The 23,398-nt window shown below is 39.4% G+C and overlaps 1 protein-coding gene across 2 annotated transcripts in view; it reads right to left on the reverse strand.

The window, feature by feature from the left end:
• Window positions 1–23,398, reverse strand: part of LOC131684914 (uncharacterized) — a 334,000-nt gene that overhangs the window by 168,243 nt on the left and 142,359 nt on the right. For both annotated transcript variants that reach the window (XM_058968165.1, XM_058968163.1), the window contains exon 3: window positions 13,947–14,039. The gene's annotated coding sequence lies outside the window, so the exon portion shown is untranslated. The remainder of the gene's footprint in view (window positions 1–13,946; window positions 14,040–23,398) is intronic.

A 23,398-nucleotide genomic window follows, 5' to 3' on the forward strand; every position in this document is an offset into this window, starting at 1 on the left:
ATATATATATATATATATATATATATATATATATATATATATATATATATATATATATATATATATATATATATATATATATATATATATATATATATATATATATATATATATATATATATATATATATATATATATATATATATATATATATAAGTTTGTATGTATATGATTTATAGACTCCCAAACGGCTTAACCGATTTCCGTAAAAATTTATACACAGCAGGCTTTTGTTATGGAGCGTGTTTGTAAGCTATTAGTTGGGGACTATCTGCCCACCAGATGGCGCTACAGAACAAATTGTGTTTTCCTCATATTTCGTTTCAAATTCAAACTGACACTCATATTTACTAGACAACAGGTTCCATAGTGCCATGACCGGGAACTCTAGTGATATGGGGAATTGCACTCTCTTCTAACATTCAGCATGTTACCATACAAACGCTAAAGACCTTCGCGATCACCCACGCACACCAATACCCGCGGTCTCGCAAACTTGATAACACCCTGATGATTATGTGAATGTTTTAGCACTAATAAACTTATGAATGCGGTTTCAAGCGATCTTAGTCCATTCCTTCAGTTGAACCGAAAAAAAACTGACACTCATATTCACTAGACAACTCGTTTCATGGCTACATTATTGGGAACTCTAGTGATATGGGGAAACTTACTCTCTTCTAGCATCTGAACCATGCACTAAAAACTAAGTATCAGATTCATGGTCCACGTCATTCAAGAATACACGCGAATATGCGAATGTCCCCACGGCCATAAAATCAAATTTATGTTAGTTATATACACACTAACACATGCGCCCTTGGCGGAGTCTCAGTTTTACGCCCTTTGGGTGTTTACTTTGGCTTTCTTATTAAGATCAAACTTCAAATTATAGTTTATGGTTGACTGTCGTTCATTTCATGTAAATTCCAACCACAAATCTTTTACTGTATATTTATGAAATCAGTTGACGCTAGGTGTTTGAATGCGACGGAGGGAGCATCTATTCAGAAGACTGTGTGTTAGGGTAGCATTGGCATGTATGGAAAACAGGTGATCATCGAATTAATAACCAGACGTACTTCAACAGCCTTAGCACCTCGAAAAAAGTCTCGTTGCAAAAGTTTTGCTCAATCGGACACGATTAAGGGGTTATGAAAAACGGCCAAAGTGCAAAAATTTTCACCCGTGGGAAACACAAAAGGATCCAAAGAATATTCAAAAAATAACTTCGAATTTTTGATGCTAAATGGTTTAGGATGTAATGAAACGTCGAGATCTACTGCCACCCTGATTTTTTTCAAAATAGCCTTTAGCGACCGTCGGTGTCGGTTGTCACGGTAAAGATGGATACGTCTATCGATACCAAGACACATGTTAGTGAACTCTGGTGATTCGTAGTTATACTGCCTAAGCTCGACCCTCACTAACAGAAGACAAAGATTAAGCCCGTACGATATTAAGCCTGTTCTAATGACCCTGCCACTTCTAGTTTTCCGATCTGTTTATTTCACATCCTTGCTCTCACTTGAGTACTATGGCTCTAATTTTCATAACTTTTCCTACCCAGTAATCTCTAGTTAATTGAATGTCGTTATAATGTAAAAAAGAAAATGAAACAATTTACGTTACTGGCGAAAAGACTTTCCCGAAGAAAAAACGCGTTAACATGCCCGCTCACAAAGTTGAGATCGATGGTGCAGTTATCGATTCGAACTTGGCATGCGTGGATCTGTTGAAGAACGAAATTGCCTGTTTCAATGACCTCTTGCTCCAATGAGCGAAGATTTTGAGTGACAATCGCACTGGATGGAACAAAATGGGGTGTCCTTTCAAACTAGCGTTGGGTGACCTTTTGCGAGACTGCTTTGCGTCTTCTTCGACAAGGCTAGTCTGTAATGTTGGTTGTTTGTGCCGTGCGTCATGCATGCAATGTTCCACTAATTGCAAGCAAATGGGTCTTTGCAAGAATGAGTTTGCTCTTTCTCTTGAAAGGTCGCTAAATATACCGGCAAAAAAGCTCTGTCACAAATCCGAAGCAAACAGCAGCTAGTCTTAGACAATTCAGAAGAAATAAAGTATAGTAAAGTAAGTAAATATATATATATATATATATATATATATATATATATATATATATATATATATATATATATATATATATATATATATATATATATATATATATATATATATATATATATATATATATATATATATATATATATATATATATATATATATATATATATATATATATATATATAAGTTTGTATGTATATGATTTATAGACTCCCAAACGGCTTAACCGATTTCCGTAAAAATTTATACACAGCAGGCTTTTGTTATGGAGCGTGTTTGTAAGCTATTAGTTGGGGACTATCTGCCCACCAGATGGCGCTACAGAACAAATTGTGTTTTCCTCATATTTCGTTTCAAATCGCAGCAACCCATAAATACACAAAACCTGATTTTTATAAGGGATCTAGCGGACAATGGTGAAGGAGTGTTCATGGGATGAACCCATTTCAAACACCCATGTCAAACACCATGAGCATGGGGATATTATGGGCTTTTCGTTTGTTTGGGTTATCTAATAATGCAAAAAAAAAAATCCTTGATGAAGGGCACAGTATATGGCCGAAACGTCAGACAATTAAAATCAACCATTTTTTCGAGAAGACTGAAAATGGAATGAAAATGAAATTATAAAAATATGTGCCCATGCTGACCAGCGATTTTGATCAATAAAGTATCATCAGTGCAGCAGAAAAATTGATCAGCACACAGATCTAATCAGAAAACTTTTCTTTTTCCGGTCTACCCGGAATACAAGTTTGGAACGAATTACCCTTTTTGCCACAGCACTTCCCAGGCACACCTTAAACTCAAAACGCAGTTCTAAATATGACCGTCACTTCCTGCCATTGAATTGTGCGCGCTTTTGTGTGTATACTTAAGCTCCGTTGGTTGGTTGGTTGGTTGGTTGGGTTGGATTCGCTTGAATCGTTTGCACCGCTGAACTGCCGATCAGCTGTATCAGATGTAGGTCTCCGGAGGTGATTTAACGGTATGGAGGAGCTACCTACAATTTTGTCTCGGTCACACTTCACCGCTTGGCCCGCTTTGGCCAACCTTTCGATTGCTTCATAACTAATTTTCTTTGCGGTTAGCAATTCTAGCTGGCACGGAAGAAGCGGACACATAACTGTACAATTCCGCAACGTTTGCGGTGTTCGCTGTCGGTCGGGCAGTAGGTTTGTGATAATATTTCATTATTGAATTGTTTGCCTGTTTGGTTTTCGAATTTTTGTTGATCCAGCGCACTGCATTGGCAAAGTGGCAACGCCACACGACAGCTGCTCCCGGCCTGGCCTGCCAGTCGAGCTGCCCAATTAAGCGCGCACAGCCAATTCAGTGTTGGCATTCGGGAGGATCAGCTGGCAGCTTGTTGCGGACTAAATATGAAAACAATAGCTTAATTTTTTCTTCGAAGAATTGCGGGTTGTTTCACCTGCTGCCGTTGCCTTGTTATCAAGGCGCTGAAAATGTGGACTAACAGATCGGATATGCGCGAACCGGGTTTATCAAAGGGAGGTTTGCCGCCTCTTTGATGGTTTCAGTGTAAATATTGATCTGCCGTGCGTCGGTAGTCACGCTACTCGTACCTTTCGGCTCGGTACTTTCTAATCGGGGTCTGTGTGACAGTAAACAACTTTATTTCAGTTCACGTTCACGGTGGTGGAAGCAACTGCTAGCGCGTTGCCATTTCATACGTTACTTTAACAAATAGTCGCGAAATGATCACTCGACTATGGTACACTCAACGAAAATGTTTTGCATCCTGAACGCATCCTAATCAAATTTTTCAAACTCAATAGTCTGCCCGCTCAGCAAATTTCTTTGCGCATCAATATGAAAGAAAAAATCGCATGTGCGTTAGAAAACAAACGAAGCTTTTAATTCCATACATAATTTATTTACATACTCGAATCAGTTGAGCAATGCTGTCAGTCCCTGCATGTTTGCGGCATTGAACAACAATTCGCCTCGATCGTTTTGTAGCTATTTTATCGCGTTTTATCTATACCATTTTCCCCGGCCGCAAGCAGCACCCAACATCGCCACCACTGCCGCCGCGCTAACCGAAAACAATCACATTCAAGAGATTCGCGTACTTGAACTTGGCAAACCTCGGGGGCGAGGGCGGTAGCACCCGGGGGTGACGACGGCAATTACCGTTCGCACGACTTAGGCAAGCTTCATGTTCAACACGTTGCTCGTGCTGGAACCAGGCTGCTTTTGCCTGGTAGACGAGAGCGGTTGGTAAGCACTTCGAACTTCCAAACCGATGCGGAGGCGCGGTGGATCGCGAGCGGTGGCGGTCGTTTAAAAGATACAACCGATATGCAAAAAATAGGCAACTTGTAGAAAAATGTTTCAATGCTCTCTATTTTAGTCTCCCCCTAGCTCCCGCAACGCCAACATCTCCCTGCATCATCGCACCGCGCCGCACGATTGTTTACGTTCAGTCTGTTCACCGGCTGCACCTTTTTTCCATGTGACCATAATAAAATGCAGAATATTTTCAATCGAAAAGTATCCCCCCCCCCTCGTACCAGTAGCCCCCTGCACCGGATACACCGAATTCTGCGCATAGAAAATGCATTTTTTTGTTTCCTTTCATTGCAACCTCGGCATGGATTGGGCGCTATTTTCCGCCCGAACGAGTCTGATGTGAACCTCGAAGATCATCATCGCTACCGCTACCGCCGCCGCCACCGGAGATCAATAGCGAATGGCGGATCCAAGCGAAACACACACACACACACCCGCAACGAAACAGAGTTCAGTGGCTTCTTCCGATGGAAGCGTGTGTTTGTGTGTATTCGTCCGTCCGTCCGTGTGATCACGGTGTGCTGGGGATATGCGAAATCGCAGCCGTGCTATTCTATGCGTGCTAATGTTGAGGTATGGGATCAATTTCGAAAGGTTTCGCCGAGTTGAACTTCTGTCGGTTGATTCCTTCTCACATGACTACACCCGTGCCGCGCCGCAGACTTTGTAGCCCTCATTATCTCATAACGAAAGTGAAATGTGCGAAACTAATTTCGGCCTAATGAGTGCGGTTTAATTTCACCGTAGTTTGCGTATCATTTTAGGCTATTGATCATGTGAACGTGTGGATTTGAAAGGGAGTCAACATGTGGAGGTGTGTTGATTGATTGCGCAAGGTTGGTGGGGTCGGCCGGAAGGTCGTTAACTTGGCATTTAATGCCGTATGTGTACAAAGAAAAAAATCAGTTTAGAAATTAATGAAAATAAGTTACTCGTGACCAAACTTCTATAATTATGCAAAAAAAACCTCGTAGCCATGAAGCTTTTTTTTCGAGGGTTGACCTACTGGACTTAGAGTTAGGGTCTCGGAAAGGCCCCTCGTCAGAACCACTCACTACAATTTCAGACGGGACGGGGTATGTCACCCACTAAAACACTGCAGCGGGTCGTGATTCTGAATGAGGTATTCATTTTACGGTTCAGATATGTGCGGGAGCACGATCGCATGTATCATCGTGAAGGGATTGAGCGTTTGTACGGTAACGTGTTCGATCGCGTAGGTGTTTATATGTCGAGTGTATGTAACTTCGCGGACATAAATCTGATTTTATAGTCGTGTGTCCATTCACATATTAGCGTGTGTTCTTGGGTGATCGCGCGCGGATCGTGAATTTATACTAAATTTTCAATTCACGATCCGCGCGCGATCACCCGGTGTACGATTCAGATGCTATGAGAGTGCGTTCTTTCATATTAATAAAATTTCATTTCATGTCACCATGGAACATGTAGTATGGGAGAAATCCAGTGCCCTAGCGTGCGGTTGGCCAGATTGGCCCCCGGGCAAGGGCGCCAACCTTAGGGGACGCTAAAATCTTGATCTGCTTTATAAAATAAGTGAGGTTAAGTCATAAAATAAGTCAGGATAGGAGTATCATTTTCAGGTACACATACAATTGTTTGAAACTGATAAAGAAAGCCAGCAAAAAGGCGCATAACTGAGACTCTACCAAAGGCGGCAGAAGACTACGGTACGGTCCTCTTAGTTCAGAATAGACAATGAACAAGACAAAGATTTCAAATTTCAACAAAAATAACGAAAATTATTGCGATTTTTTTTCGCTTGTTTCCTTAGTTTCTTAGGAACAAGGGGAACGGAAATGTGGTCAGTAAAGCAGGTCGCTTTTATAAAGCTGTAGTATAGATCAATTATCATCGAGAAGATAAACCCATGCCATACCATGAAAATTGCCAGGAGAAGTTCCGCAATATCACAAAGTTGCCGGTTCCCAACCCAGGTCCAACAAATTCTGCACTAAATTAGATATCTGGTTGAAATGTCACATGAGATTTTTGGTGTTCCTGGAAGCGTTGGAAATACTTTAATTCTTCTGAATTGTCTAAGACTCGCTGCTGTTTGCTTTGGATTTGTGACAGAGCTTTTTTGCCGGTATATTTAGCGACCTTTCAAGAGAAAGAGCAAACTCATTCTTGCAAAGACCCATTTGCTTGCAATTAGTGGAACATTGCATGCATGACGCACGGCACAAACAACCAACATTACAGACTAGCCTTGTCGAAGAAGACGCAAAGCAGTCTCACAAAAGGTCATCCGACACTAGTTTGAAAGGACACCCCATTTTGTCCCATCTAGTGCGGTTGTCACTCAAAATCTTCGCTTATTTGATCAAGAGATTATTGAAACAGGCAGTCCAGTTCTTCAGTAGATCCACGCATGCCAAGTTCGAATCGATAACTGCACCATCGATCTCAACTTTGCGAGCGGGCATGTTAACGCGTTTTTTCTTCGGGAAAGTCTTGTCGCCAGTAACGTAATTTGTTTGTTTTTTTTTCCTTTTTTATGTCGACTATGTTAGTCACATTTTCTTTTTTACATTATAACGACATTCAATTAACTAGAGATTATTGGGTAGGGAAAGTTATGAAAATTAGAGCCATAGTACTCAAGTGAGAGTAAGGATGTGAAGTAAACAGATCGGAAAACTAGAAGTGGCAGGGTCATTAGAACAGGCTTAATATCGTACGGGCTTAATCTTTGTCTTCTGTTAATGAGGGTCGAGCTTAGGCAGTATAACTACGAATCACCCTAGTTCACTAACATGTGTCCTGGTATCGATGGACGTGTCCATCTTTACCGTGACAACCGACACCGACGGTCGCTAAAGGCTATTTTGAAAAAAAATCAGGGAGGTAGTAGATCTCGACGTTTCATTACATCCTAAACCATTTAGCAAAAAAAAAATCGAAGTTAATTTTTGAATATTCTTTGGATCCTTTTGTGTTTCCCACGGGTGAAAATTTTTGCACTTTGGCCGTTTTTCATAACCCCTTAATCGTGTCCGATTGAGCAAAACTTTTGCAACGAGACTTTTTTCGAGGTGCTAAGGCTGTTGAAGTACGTCTGGTTATTAATTCGATGATCACCTGTTTTCCATACATGCCAATGGTACCCTAACACACAGTCTTCTGAATAGATGCTCCCTCCGTCGCATTCAAACACCTAGCGTCAACTGATTTCATAAATATACAGTAAAAGATTTGTGGTTGGAATTTACATGAAATGAACGACAGTCAACCATAAACTATAATTTGAAGTTTGATCTTAATAAGAAAGCCAAAGTAAACACCCAAAGGGCGTAAAACTGAGACTCCGCCAAGGGCGCATGTGTTAGTGTGTATATAACTAACATAAATTTGATTTTATGGCCGTGGGGACATTCGCATATTCGCGTGTATTCTTGAATGACGTGGACCATGAATCTGATACTTAGTTTTTAGTGTATGGTTCAGATGCTAGAAGAGAGTAAGTTTCCCCATATCACTAGAGTTCCCAATAATGTAGCCATGAAACGAGTTGTCTAGTGAATATGAGTGTCAGTTTTTTTTCGGTTCAACTGAAGGAATGGACTAAGATCGCTTGAAACCGCATTCATAAGTTTATTAGTGCTAAAACATTCACATAATCATCAGGGTGTTATCAAGTTTGCGAGACCGCGGGTATTGGTGTGCGTGGGTGATCGCGAAGGTCTTTAGCGTTTGTATGGTAACATGCTGAATGTTAGAAGAGAGTGCAATTCCCCATATCACTAGAGTTCCCGGTCATGGCACTATGGAACCTGTTGTCTAGTAAATATGAGTGTCAGTTTTTTATTGGTCTAGCTGAAGGCCTGAGTGTAGGCTGCTAGGATCGAGGGTAGAGACTTCCGGACCGATTCATGATCGCGTGAGCGGAGGGTAATGTGTGAGACCGCGTTTGTAAATTAATAGGTACTAGATCGTTCACCTCATTACCGAAGTGTTTTAATGTTAGCGAGATCGTATATGTGGATGATTGCAATTGTATGTTCGTGTTTGTGACCAAGTTTGGGTTATCGCAAAGGCTAGGATTCTCGGACGGGGTCACTGTCAGAATCACTCACTAACATTGCAGGCGAAATGTAACCCACTAAAAAACTGCTTAAGGCCAATTGCAGTGGGTTATTATGATTGTAATGTTGAGTATACGATTCAGATGTGAAGATTTCATCATCGCGTGGGAACGAGCGTTTGAATATTCGCGTTTAAGACCGCGTTTATAAATTTAAACTGCTTAAACGTTCACCTAATCACGGTGGCGTTTTGATATTTGCGAGACCGCGGGTGTAGGTTATGATAGATGATCGCAATCACACATTCGCATGTGTGACAAGAGTTGTATTATCGCGTAGAGCACGAGTGATTGTATGCTAGCGGGATTGATTGCGTAGGCGTGTACGTAACTTCGCGTGTATAAATATAATAATATACATATTCGTCTGGGCTTTTGAAAGTTCGTGAGAACCGCGGTTTGGATTGTACGGTTTAGATCTGGAAGAGAGACTTCTAATGTATTTGACTTCGATTTTTTTTTGAGACAAAGATTGAAGGCATGGACATGTACCCAAGGGCTCCGACACTTCATTATTACTTGGGAACGCGTGTTAATAAAATCGAGCTTGTGGTACCGTTTGTATATTTGCAAGTGCTAACATATTGACTTAATCACTGAAGCGTTTTATGTAAGCGAGATCGCGGGCGTAGGTGTGCGCAGATTATCGTAATCTTATTTGCGCATGCTTGAACAGAATTGTATTATTGTTTACCTGATGCTTAATTTCGAGTATACGGTTCATATGAAGGAAGAAAGACAGTAAGCTCTCGCATCTTACCACAGTATATAAAGCTTGTATATATGTGGGATCTCCCGAACCAGTGATCGCGCGAAAGCTGACGTTTGTATATTGGCACATAAGACTGTGCTTAGAAATTTGTTATTGCTACTACGTTAACTTATCGGCAGGACGTTTATATGATTGCGTGAACTTAGGCGTTGGTGATCGTGAATAATAGCGTTTGCAACCGGGTTTGTATTAGCGCAAAGGGCGCGAGCGTTTTTATGTTATTGAGCGTGTTATGTTTATCGTGTGAGAATTTGGATGTCGTGTATGCTAGAGCGTTTGTAATTTCGCGTGCACTAATGCGTTTCTCTAATCTTGTTGTGGCTTTTGAGTGTCGCCGAGGAAGAAATAGCAAAATGTAGAAACATAGATTCATTAGACAATCATTCGGAAAAGGTTAAATGGTCGTACTACTCGTGTACTACAATAAACAAGAGAAAGACAGTAGATATTGTGACAATCATGCACAAAGCGGTAAACAATAGTGCAAATGAAGAGCGAAAAAGGTAAAATACATACAGCACATGACAAAAAAGGTGTAGCTTTGCGCAGATTATCGTGATAGCATTTGCGCATGCGTGACCATGATTGAATTATTGCTTATCTGATGCTCAATTTTGAGTACGGTTAAGATGAAGCACGAGTATGATTCTTGATCGTACAAGAACTGACGATTGTATATTGGCACATAACACCGTGTTTATAAATTCGTTATTGCTACCACGTTGACATATCGACAGAACGTTTATATAATTGCGTGAGCTTCGGCGTTGCTGGTCGTCAATAATTGCGTTTGCAACCGGGTTTGTATTACCGCGAAGGACGCGAACGTTTGTATGTTACTGAGCGCGTTCAGTTTATCGTGTGAGTATTTGGATGTCGTGTATGCTAGCGCGTTTGTAATTTCGCGTGTACTAGTGTATTTCTGTAATCCTGCCGTGGTTCACATTTCTATGCTTGTGGGCTTTTGGGTGTCGCCGAGGAAGAAACAGCAAAATTTTGTAACATACATATATTAGACATTCATTCGGTAAATGTTAGATGGTCGTACGAGTCGTGTACTACAATGAATAAGAGAAAGACATTAGATATTGCGACAATCATGCACAAAGCGGTAAATAATAGTGAAAATGAAGGGCGAGAAAGGCAATAACAAATAGCACATAACAAGAAGACATTAGTATTCCGAACATCATACACATATTACAATCACTAACCGATTGCTGAAATTTGGTTTGGACTGGTGAAAGTGGGTTAAAAAGTACAACATTATAGTGACTACGCTTGGGTCTTTGTAGTCGGATGACAATTATACAAACGGATTCATATCATCGGCTTTACCTCGATCACTTAGAAAACGTATATATTTACGTCTGTAGATATTTATAACCCTAACATCCGATAATCCTAGGCTAAGCACCATTCCTCGCAGCATATTTGGTAAGAAATACTTTTTTTTGTTGATCAGTAAATTACTCGTCTCAGTAAGAGCTAATATCCCCACTAGTGCGAAGATTAGTGTCCAATCTTCGCACTAGTGGGAATATTAGCTCTAACTGAGACGAGTAATTTACCGATCGGAAAAATAAAAGAATTTCTTACCAAATATACTGCGAGAAATGGTGCTTAGCCTAGGATTATCGGAAAGTAGGGATCCACTTCGTCCAAGAACAGAAAAGCATTTTCTTTAGAAAGTTTCGAAACCGATTGCTCCATTCAACATTATTAACAAGTTATTACTGCATGCATAACGTTTTGTAGTTAAGAAATCGATAGCCTCCGGGCCTGGACGACCCGCGTGCCTTTTTGAGGGTTAAGTAGGCGATAGGACTATTATAAAATATAAATGCTTGTAAGAACCAGGTGTGTGGAGTTGAGCGGGTCTCCGTCATTGTAGATCGTGGTGAGGTCTGATACGGCAATGGATATGCTCAATTCTGCAACTCCATCTACGATTTGTGCAGGTGTTCGTGCTATGCTATGCTATGCTATCAGTAAATTACTGGTCAAAGTTAGAGCTAATATCCCAGCTAGTGTGAAGATTGGACACTGGATCCACTTCGTCCAAAAACAGAAAAGCATTCTCTTTGGAAAGTTTCGAAACCAGTTGCTTCATTCAACACGTAAATTTCTAATTTCAAGCGGACATCACGCTTAACTAGTTGTTTGCTCGTGAACACACATTGTGTCTCGGTTTTTGGAGCTAGCGTTAATGAGGCGCTAGCTTAGCCAGGATCTAAACTAGTGTCGAATTCTAAAGTCGAATTCGAAACTAATTAATAAAATTAATAAAAAAAACCTACTTCAGCCAAAGAATTTTTCTCATCGAATAAAGTGTCTTTTGAAGCGAATATAAATTTTAAGACAACTCAACAGTGAAATTTCATGTTAAGTGAAATGTGTGGTGTTTTTTCCGGCCTAAAAACGTTGAGTTTGTTGAAGATTTCAAAAGACCTGACTGATCTGTTCTCGACTGTGATCGAAACAACAAAGGCCCGCTCGGACAAACTCAGGGTCATGATAGAAAGTTCAAAGCTGGTAAACGATATTACTTGCAGCAAGCATACTTATCGCATCTACATCTCCGCTCGTGAAGTACAAATCGTTGGAGTGGTCACCAATGAGAGTATGACGTGCGAGGATCTGCCGTAGTACAGGTAAAAATACTAAGCTGCAAGCGTTTGCATTCAGTGTCTCGGAGGATGGAATAGAACCATACCCGCACGCAACTAATTTTTTCAACTAACCTTTGCTTGATCGACTTTGCCGACTTACAACTTCTTGCACAAAGCTCGTCTGGCTGTCCATCAGTCATGCCATAATTGCAGCACAAGCACTCACAGCACAGCACAGCAATATTACCCGCATTAGAAAGTGCGGCTAAAATCATGGAATTGCCTCTAGCAGTGAGAATGCTGAAAAGTGACGCCCCTGATGAAGTTAGAAATGTGAAGAAGGCTAAGTTTTCCAAAAAATACCTGATTTGGCAGGCAATTCGCTCATGTGGAAAGCGAGCATCCCGTTCGTGACAACCGGAATAGTCAATGAACAGGTGTAGATGATAGAATGCCTCCAAAAACTTCCACTTCTAAAGTTTCACGACGGTCCTACGCTTTTCTGGCCGAATTTAGTCTCGTGCCATTACGCTGAAGATGTTCTGGAATGACACATGCCTGAGAAGGTCAATTTCGTGCGAAAGGATCTCAATCACCCGAACACACTGAAATTACGGCCAATTATTAAATACTGGGCCGTCATGAAGCAAACTCTCCGGAAGCATCCTAAGCAAGTGAAATCGGAAGTAAAAATGAGAAAAAATAGATTTCCACTTAAAATAAAGTCAGCCCAAACGTTGTACAAGACCTTATGAGCAGTGTTAAGAGGAACACACTAAGCCAGCCAAAAGTTGTTCAGTAATTTTTTTTGACGACTTGCACAGTAAAGTCATATTTTTACGGAGCTTGCTGAAACCCGCAATATTTTTCACTGAACTTATTAGCACTTCTGTTTTTTCGGTACATAAACATTATCCAGTAAAACACTGACTGATTGTTCGGCAAAATTGTTCCAACATTACCGAACCTCGTCAAAAACTTACAAAACAGGTACAGCAAATCATCTGTCAAGTCGCCATTTTCAGAGGAAACTGCTGACTGACCAGTATTTTTTGACGTTTGGATGGAACGGAAGGCGGAGAGTTCGGTAACCGAATTGTTTTACTGAATTGATTACCGAAGGGTTTGTTGTTTAAAACCCCAGTAAAATTTTACTGTACCCAGTAATTTAAATTAAATGTTAAGGTATGTGTTTTTGGATATGGTTTCGGAATCTAAAAAAAAAACAAAAAAGTTAAGGTTTTTTTAATCCCTGAGGGTTAGGTTGAATAGGTGAATTTTGACGAACCTTTTGTTATGATGACATTTGATTCCGTACACCCTTTATATCGGTTGAGCATACTATAAATTATTGAATTTTTTTATGCAACATATATTTTTATAACATATCCCATTGTAGTAGAACGATTCTATACTAGCTCGCAAATCGCGATTCGGTTTCCTTGAAAAATTCGTGTATCAATGGATTACTGCCTCCCTCCGTTGCAATTTTTCTTTTAAATATGTTTAAGAATAAACTTTTTTAAATGAACAGATAAATCTGATTTACCAAAAATAGTTGCTTGAACACCATTCAATTGAACATTGGCTAGTTGAACAATGAATACCAATCTTCTAATCAACGCTAACTACCAAAATTCATGACACGTGCTTGACCACATCCAAACAGCTGCGCCAATGCGATTGAGGAACCATCCCCCAACTTTTAGACTGCCTGAACACAAAGTACAGTTACAACAACCGCGCGCCCCGCTCAAGTATCGTTATGAATAGTAGTTCTTTTTATAAGCCAACGCCAAGTTGTGGGCGAGCTTTAAGAATCAGAAGAATTCAACGCGAGTGCCAACGTTCGGCAGCGAACCAAGCCAAGCTTGCGAACCAAACAAGTGGCTTCTAACGGTTCTGTGGTCTCGGCGTACGTACGCCAGGTTGGTCAGGGTTGAACTTTTTAATTTAGCATCGGCCGAGCAATATGTTAGCATGCGAAACATTTAATTTTGTGTTCACACTCTGCACACCTAAGTTTTATGGTGAATAAATAGCTTAAATATCTTACCAAAGTGCTGCTCCGATGCGATGGGCGGGCGCGGTTGCGGTTGGACTGGGTGCGTTTCTGCTGGCTATTCTAGCGTCGTTAAAACAAAACGAACTGAAATGAAACAAGACAAGAAAATAGAAATTAGACGCTCGGCTATAAATAAGGGCATTATTGCTTTATTATGTGCGGTTCGGTGGGTACATCATTTTTCGGGGCACTGATTCACTCATATTAGGCATATTTTGGGCCGTAGGTTAATAACCCATAAGATAGTCAGAAACCTACATTGTAGCAATTATTTTGGGTATATCGTTGAAAAGGTCAAGGTCTGCAACTCAACTGGCAGCGCACATATATGCTATAGAAACAACAGATAATTGATCAACACAGAAACAAACTCCAAAACTGCACTAGTTACGGTGCCCCCGCCACTTCCCAAACGTCTTACCGCTGCAGTTTTCCGCAAGAATCCAAAACCTGCCCACTTTTACTTGAAATTCCTTTACGTCACAGTCCACCTGGTCAGTGTCTAGGCAACACTACGCGCCGTTTCCTCGGGCCGTTTTTACGATATTGCTGTAATCCTCTTTGAATGCAAAATCATTTCAGTAATGTCTGTAGCAGCGGCGGCAGAAACTGCCTTATGCAATCCGCCCATCGCCGCTTGGAATTTCAATTCAAAGCAACACACACAATGGATAGCGATGCGCGCTAACCGGCGGGCGTGAAAAACAGCTGGGATACACTGACTGGGTGGAAACGATCAAGAAAATGTGTATCTACTACCCACAACGGACCCTGCAGGCCGAACACCGGCCGGGACGCGGGTGGTGCACAACCGGAATCAACATACCGGTATGCCAACCAAAGAAATCAGTGCGAATTGAAGCACATACCCACTTAGGCATCATCATCGGTTATTGTGTTTTGGCTATTTATTGCTCGATTTGTTTTGTTTCGGTGTTCGGATTTTTCCTATGCCTCCTCGTTACGATTGGCCTGAAGGCGTGGGTTGGTTGGTTGGTTGGGGGCTTGTTTTATTTTGTAATAATCATATCACTTTATCGGAGTTCCAATCGCAGACTCACTAGAGGTTAGATGTTACACTTTCCGATGTCTCCGTAGTTTTTTGCATGGAATCCGAAATTCCACATTTTATGGTATCGCTTTAAGGGGGGGTGGGGGGTTGGGGGTTCAAAGGTTTCAGCGTGAAAAAAAATCTTTCTTTGCTAATTTTTTTAGAATTTTGCGTGAAGCAAATTTATCAAAACTTCTGTACATTATAGTGTATCATTTCAACAACATGCTGTAATTTTTCTATAAAAAATATCGAAAAACGACTGGATGACGAAGCTTTGCATGATTTGTGGTGTTACCTGCCATTCAAAAACTACTTAACCGATTTCTTTCAAACTTTGCATGCACATTCTATGTTAAAAATACCAAACCCCTACGTTGAGTTTTTGAGATAATTTTTCGATTGAGGGGGTGTTTACCCATAAAAGGCGAAAATTTTCGTGAAAAATAGTGATTTTTATTTAAAATGAATAAAAACCCCGTTAATTGAAAACTTATCTCAAAAACTCAACGTAGGGGTTAGGTATTTTTAACACAGAATGTGCATGCAAAGTTTGAAATAAATCGGTCAAGTAGTTTTGGAATGGCAGGTAACACCGCAAATCATGTTTCAGGAAAACCCTTCAAAATTGAAGGAAGTTTATACAGTCTACGATCTCCGACTAGTATTCGTCGTCCCATGAACAAAGGACACATTATATTTATTATTGACATCATGAATGAAGCCGAAGAAAAAGCGCTCCTACGACCCAACACTGCAGTAGTTGACTTAAAGCTTTGTTCTATACGATGGTTGATGGTTAAAATGGAGCTTAGGCTCACGGAAGTCACCTCTCTTCAGTATCATCACCCGTACTGATTCTTAGATCATTCAACATGTTAATACAAGCAAAAAGTTTTGCACAACAACCCAAAACAGGTAGTTGAAAGCTGGAATTAAGATTCTCGTGTATATGAAAATTAACAATATATAGGGGCAAGGCTGCATGACACCATGACATGCTGAGGAGAAAGCATAATAAAAAAAATCTAAAGCGCTGCCTTAAATATCATCAACTGAACCACAAACGGTTGCCAAATTTGTGGCAGGTCATAATGACAACAGCAAACACTGCCTCCAGCACCCCTACACCAACAGCCAGTACCATCAGCGAGGAAGTTTATACCAACGAAGGGCGGTTTACGCTGGTGGGTGACTCGTAAGTGTAAAAGCCAAGGAAGATCTGATCGTGAGCACCAACAGCATTAACTATAATGACATTGACATGAACGACAACAATAAAAATGAGAATAATCCCCATGATGCAGTAGGTGAGCAAACAAATTAATGTTTCCACGCCACGAAAAAAGATTTCTACAGTGCGTGCACGAGAGCCGACGGACTCAACCATATTTGATTTTATTTATTATTGTTTTAACCTATTGTAAACAGATTAAAATCTCACGGCTCTGTTAAGCTGCCGCAATGAATAGTGCTTAGCATAGTTGACCGCCCGTGAGTTTTCCGCGATGCCTGTTGAAATTGCATATTGAACCAATTGTATGATACTTCGGAGTAGTACATCATACTCAACGTGCAACCTAAAGAGACTAAGATTATAGTATGATCAATAATGTATATGTAGGCCACGCCCATGCAGGTCAATTTTGGGATGGGAAGGAATGTTAGTTCAACACTACTATTATGATCATGGAATTCTCTGCATCATCCACAAGTATCGCAGGACAGGATTGGTGTTAGTAGGTAGGGAAATGAATCAGGATATATCTTGGTAGATATTATGATTTAGCTAAGTACTCACGCGCTTTGTCTTTTCATTTTACATCAAAGTTTTCAGGAGTGCGACCTCCAGGAGAAATATGAATGCCGTTGGAATAGGCATTTTAACAATTATTCTTCCGCGGGGCGTTACATAAAAGGATAAAGCAGCCTGGAATATAATAGAGATATCTATTCATCTATAGACAATATGACCTTAGCAATATGTACAAAAGTGTACTGGATTGGAACGAGGCCGAAGGGATTCATTTAACAGAGATCTAGTACTAGAACACGACCAGACAACATGTTTACTATCGCGATAACTGCCACCACAAGCGCAGAGACCGCTATGCACGACCCTAATACGCCAGAGATGGGCATTCTACGTATAATGATTGTACATGACCCGAGATATCACCCGAATAATGTCTTGACCCTAATCCATTCTCTTGGATCCAGGCTTGTTAATACCTTTGGGATTCCTGAACTTCCACTGCTCCAAAAAATTTGCAAATTTTCGAGCGTCCTCTGAGAAGAACTATTTAAAAACTCGTTGAAGCTACGCGATCTTAAATATCACCTTCTAATGCCTAAATGTCATCCTTCTCATTGTCATTCTAATCCAAGTGTCCGCCTTCTCATTACCCTGAATGGAGCACTGCGAAAGAACTCAAACTAATGTAATCTGCCATGATTTTTCAGATAAAGTACTCAAAAACTCCATGTTTTCTCAAGGAAATACAAAGAGCGCTTTCCATGCTCCATCAAATGGAGAGCCTCCTGCAACTGTAACGATGTGGGCATAGTCGTTGATAGGTAAATATAAAACCATCAGTTTTGTGGAGAGAATGTTGGCAGCACAGCCTCTTTTATAATTGCACTCAGCACTACTGTCATAATAATTAGCCTAAAGGCGATGCATAGCTGTCACCATATGACGAACGTCCCGTTTATTCCAATCACAGGGTGAATCGAATACACAACGTAGGCCCTAGCCTCCAGAAGAAACATTGTTTCTCTGATGATCCGTCTGTTAATCCGTCAATGACCGGTGCCAATAATCGCGTTTTTCAGCTTTCATCAAGTTTTTCATTTGCATTTAGAGCGTGGCGTATATCGAGAAAAATTCGGGCGATCCGACGTTCAAATGTCCCTCTTAAGTCGGGGTGGGCGCAGCGTAGTTGGTAAACCGATTGCCTTGTACGCAGCGCACCTGAGTTCGAGTCTCGATCCCGCACATAGGTTTAGAAATTTTCCATGAGAGATTTTTCTAACCCGAAGAGGCGAATGACCTTAAAGTTAAAACCTCTATAATCGAAATAAAAAAATCCCTATTGCGTACAATTCTAAGCAATTGCTGCCCACCACAAAGTAGGAGACTGTTTACGGTTGTTCGCGTCGGGCTCTCGTTGTAGGGATTGAAATATAGGGAAATTTCTACTAGTTTCTAAGATTACCGAGACCAGGAACCACTTACTTCGGTTTTGTAACAGCATCCTCCAAGGGACACTCTTAGGCCTTTACGAGAAAGTTTAGGAGAGAAAACTGATTTTCCTCTTTCGAAAATTTATAGGCATATTAGAAGATGTTCCCACAATGTGATGGTCAGACTCTCGCTCTTTAGTGTACAAGGAAACGTAAAAATAAGTCGGTGTCGCTGGCGTAGCGCACTTTTGCATTTCTTATCGGAGCGTTCCTTAAGAGAATGTTTCATTTTGTCCCCATGTAATTTATATGCGGGATATGTCGGGAGACATGCGGAGTCTCTCAATAGTAGGAAAACTTTTCATGATTTTCTCTTGTTTCTGCAATAAGTCGCTGTAGGCCCAATTGTTTGCAACGACGACAGTTCATGCCTCGCGGTACAAAAAGGCGAACAGGTAGACTAAACGAGCAATTTGAACTTCGAACAACCAGCCACGGGAGTATTGCTTTTTATTAACATATCCCAAAGGAATGTGAAAAAATTCACTGCGAAATGTTAATGGCAAATTGGCATCTCCACTCTCCCTATCAGACACGTTTCCATAATTGGATTGAATGGCAAATAGCAAACGACATGTTTATAATACGCAATAAATATAATAAGCACAACGACAAGGGCTTTTGATCCATCGATGGCTAAGAAGAAGAGTGGATGGGAGAAGAGCAATACTGGCAAAGACCGACCACCATATGAGCGGTTCAAATCGAAAGAGTGACGCAGAGAACTGCACTGGATGATTTTGAAGAAACGACCAGGAGTGCGATTTTACGAAGTTTTAGCTTCCGACGGCCCAACATATTCTGACAGAGTGAAGTTCTGGAGTGTTCAAATGCTTATGTGTCAGACCTTCACGAGACCTCAAGAAGTCACTTTTGAGGTATTCGGCAATATAGATTTGTCGGTAAAAGGTTCCAGATTTAACAAAAAACTGGCTCATTTTGACACATCTACAGATCCCTTGCCACACAAAAAACGTTTTGTGTAATTCGACAGCTTCATCTTAGGCCAATTAAAAAAATCCTACTTGAAAGTTTGCTTTTTACATTTCTTACAAAAGAAATGTATAGGATTCGCTCAAACTTTGAAAACTTTTTCCGAGGCCCGGAGGGCCGATTCCCATATACCAATCGATTCAGCTCGACAAATTAAGACAATGTCTGTATGTGTGTGTATTAGAGTGGGACATGGTTATATGAAAAAAATAAAATTTCGCTCCGAGTTACTTTTTGGGTCCCATTTACCTCCCAGAACAACTCTGCAAATTTTTAGTTCGGTCGGTGAAACTATATTTTTGCGCCCATGGTTTAAAGTTTACATGGGATTTCGTATGGGGAAATCTACTTTTACAAAATAATTCTTTCAAGAGTCGCCCGTTATCTCCTAAAAATAAATAGATGACTGATTTTTATAGGAAATTTGTCAAGGAAACAAAGTCTAGAAGACCACGAAACGATCTGATGCTTGTGGAAAAAGTTATTAAGCAAAAACCGATTGATGCCCTGAAGATTGATGAAAATTTCACTTTTCATAGCATCACTGCTGCTGACGGTCGAATTATATACAAAATTTTTAACTTTCTCTTATTATGTACAAAAGAAACCTCAATTTATCCCCCAAAACCCTTGCGAAGTGGCCAAACAGCATAGATAAATGATTTAAACACATTAAGAGAAGATCAAAACAAAATTGCATATAATTGGACAGCCAACAGCAGTGGTGCTAGAAAAAATGAATATTTTATCAATCGTCAGAGCATCAATCGGTTTCTGTTTAATAACTTTTTTCTCAAGCGTCAGAACGTTTCGTGGTTTTCGAGACTTTGTTTCTTTGTTAAATTTCCCATAAAAGCCACATAACGATTTATTTTTAGGAAGCAATGGGCGACTTCCGGAGGAATTATTTTGTGAAAGTTAGTTTTTCCATACAAAATCCCATGTAAACTTTAAACAGTGGGCGCAAAAATATAGTTTCAACGATCGAGCTAAGAATTTGCACAGTTGTTGTAGGACCCAAATGCTACCTGAAAAGTTGCTCGGAGCTGGATTCCATTTTTTGTCCCACCCTAGTGTGTATGTGTGTAAGTGTGTATGTATGTATGTACAAAATGTCATGTAATTATCTCAGCAATGGCTGAACCGATCTTAACGAAACTAGTTTCAAATAAAAGGCTTATCATTACCATTTGACACTATTATTTTTGTTTTTCGATATGTTGTTTACTTTCTGAGATATGGGCGATATTGTCAAAACACAGCAGGTTTTTTGCAAATAACTTTCGAACAAAGCAATGCACAAACTGCACATCAATAGAAAGCTTGTAAAAATACCTTTCTAACAAGCTATAGATTGTCAAAATCTATTCACGAGCGGCGGAGATATTAAACATTTTGTATTTTCGTTCCTCGCTTCCCCATTTTCACTAATTAAAAATGAGACAGAATATTGCTTTACTGGTGTTTGAGGGAAATAAACTACACCGAATATCGGGGTATGAAAACACATCTACGCGATTCAAGGAATTCGATATTGAAAAAAATTTGTTAATTACCTCTATTATAAATGAACTATTTCTCAAAAATTAATATGTATGTTGATTACAAAGACAAAATAATGTGTTCATAGGGGGTGGGCGTAGCGTATTGGTAAATCGATTGCCTTGTACGCAACGCACCTGGGTTCGAGTCCCGACCCCGCACATAGGGTTAGAAATTTTTCATAAGAGATTTTTCTAACCCGAAGAGGCAAATGACCTTAAGGTTAAAACCTCTATAATCGAAATATAAAAAAAAAATGTGTTCATAGTGAAATTTTTTTCTAGAGTTCATGTATTTATCCTTTGGATTAGCCGTTGAGTTCGATCGTAAGGTAAATGTTGATGGTATATTAATACATAGATCATCAAGTAATTCACTTAGTAGTGAGATAAAAGATTTCTCATATAGTTATACTCGTGGCATCACCGAAAACAACTATATTTTTGAATCCCATAACTCTAGCGAAAATTTTGCTATTTTGCATGATTTAGGTTATTTATGCTGGTTATGTCGCAAAGCTTTAAACTTTAGGACAGATATACATGCAATCAAACGGGTTTGAAAACTTTTCAATTTATTATTTTGTTTTCAAGAAAATCATTCACCGTTAAAAATACAAATTTTGTATTACCGGGATTTTTATTTTCCGAATCCCGGGAAGCTGAAAACGGTCGGGAAATGGAAGCTCTAGCACCACTTTCGATGGGAGATGCAAGTACAATGTATCTTCTAACTTCGTCGTCCATATCTGCTTTATACTGGTACACTTCAATTGATGTTTCAATGACAGTTACAATTAGTAGAGAGGGATTGGATAATTCAGCACACGTTTCGTTCGAGTTTTCCATATTGTACAAGTAAATTAGCGAGGATTACAATCAGAGTTTATGCATTGATTAGATAAATGATCTGACTACATTTTTGCCATCCAAATAGTTTGAACCATTTCTTTTTCACAGTATTGGTTTGTATAGGACTTATTTATCCATATTTCCTGAACGAGAATTCCGAACGAAACAATATGCAAGTTATAAGAATGACTGGAAAGAGACTGTATTATTATCAACTGAATGCACGCCTTTTATGCTATCGACAAAGCCTAGACACTTCACACTATTTACACAGAGAACAGATGTCCATCTTCAGCATTCAACTTGTGTAAAATCTCTAACGGTTTCTGAAGGTAGTTGGGATATCCAAACCAGGTGCGCTACTGTCGTCATGTTTTTTTTGTAGCTGAGTTCGACAGAATTGACAGCGGTTATTCCTCTACCCAGTCAAACTAGTCCGGAACCGGTTCGGACTTCCAGCATGAATTCCAGCTCAAATGCATCAACCGTTAGAGTCGGGATCGGTTGTTTTCTTTGAGCAAGATTCTACACTGAATCCATTCAGGATTTCGAACCGGTTTCAGAATGGATTTGACGGATAGATTGGGATAAGTTGGTGTGGCGGCGCTAGTGTTTATCGTATATGAATTCATATGTCTACACACGTTTTTTAAATATTTTTGTTCGATCATTGATGTCTGTTCTCTGTGCTATTTATTTCAATGCAAATGAAAATTTTGAAATATCTACTTATCTCATTCATGAATCGCATTCTCCCTCTGTCGCTCACTGTTCAAGGAGATTGAAAGCACATGTGACCATGCCTCATCATGCGCATTAAAATACTGGACAAGCAAATTCTATTCTGCACAAAAAGAAATTTTCAGGAATATGTGACCAAAAAGTAAACTTTGAATTCCAAAGCAAATTTTGAACGTTCCAGGTTCCTGATAACTAATAAAGTTGGAACAATAATCTTAAAACGTCGCCGCCAAGTAAAGAAGCATGAAAACGAAACGACTAAAACAAAAAAAGGATGGAGGCCCTAGAAAGTCAATTTTAGATTAATTAGCCTTTTCTCAGAAGAAGGGATTTGCAAAAACATTTCATAACTTTCTGATTCACTGGTTCAAATTCGTGCAATCCGGTTTATTCATTTTCTTCATTCAAAAATATGTTTTAACTTTAAATATATGATCATTGCATTCTAATTAATTATTTCATTCAGCATCTTTTTATTCATTTTGTTCATCTGCCTTTTTATCTATTATATTCTTTTCATTATTTGGATTCACTCTGACCAGTTTATTCTTTTCGTGCATTTTATTTATATCATTCATTTAACTTATTTTATTCACTGTTTTCATTCTATGCATTCTATTCATTTTTTCCAGTCATATATTTTGTTCAGTTTTTTCATTTTAATAATCTATTGTTTTCAGTTTTATTCATTTCATCCAAATAATTTATTTGACCTAATTTCTTTCTTTCTATTAATTTTCTATTAATTTAACCTTTTAACATTGTTTAATTTTTCATTTCAATTAATGCATTTTTTGCTCATTTTCTTCTTTTTATTCATTTTATCAATTCAGTTCATTTTATTTATTCGATTCGTTTGTTTTATTTATTCATTTCATTTATTATTTATCTTATTCATTTTGTTCATTCCGTTCATTTTATTCATTTGATTCATTGCATTCAATAAATTAAATTGATTCATTTAATTAATTTGATAGGTTTGATTGATTTGATAGATTTGATAGATTTGGGTGATTTGG

The sequence above is a fragment of the Topomyia yanbarensis genome, chromosome 2 (assembly GCF_030247195.1).
Source record: "Topomyia yanbarensis strain Yona2022 chromosome 2, ASM3024719v1, whole genome shotgun sequence".
Lineage (NCBI taxonomy): Eukaryota > Metazoa > Arthropoda > Insecta > Diptera > Culicidae > Topomyia > Topomyia yanbarensis.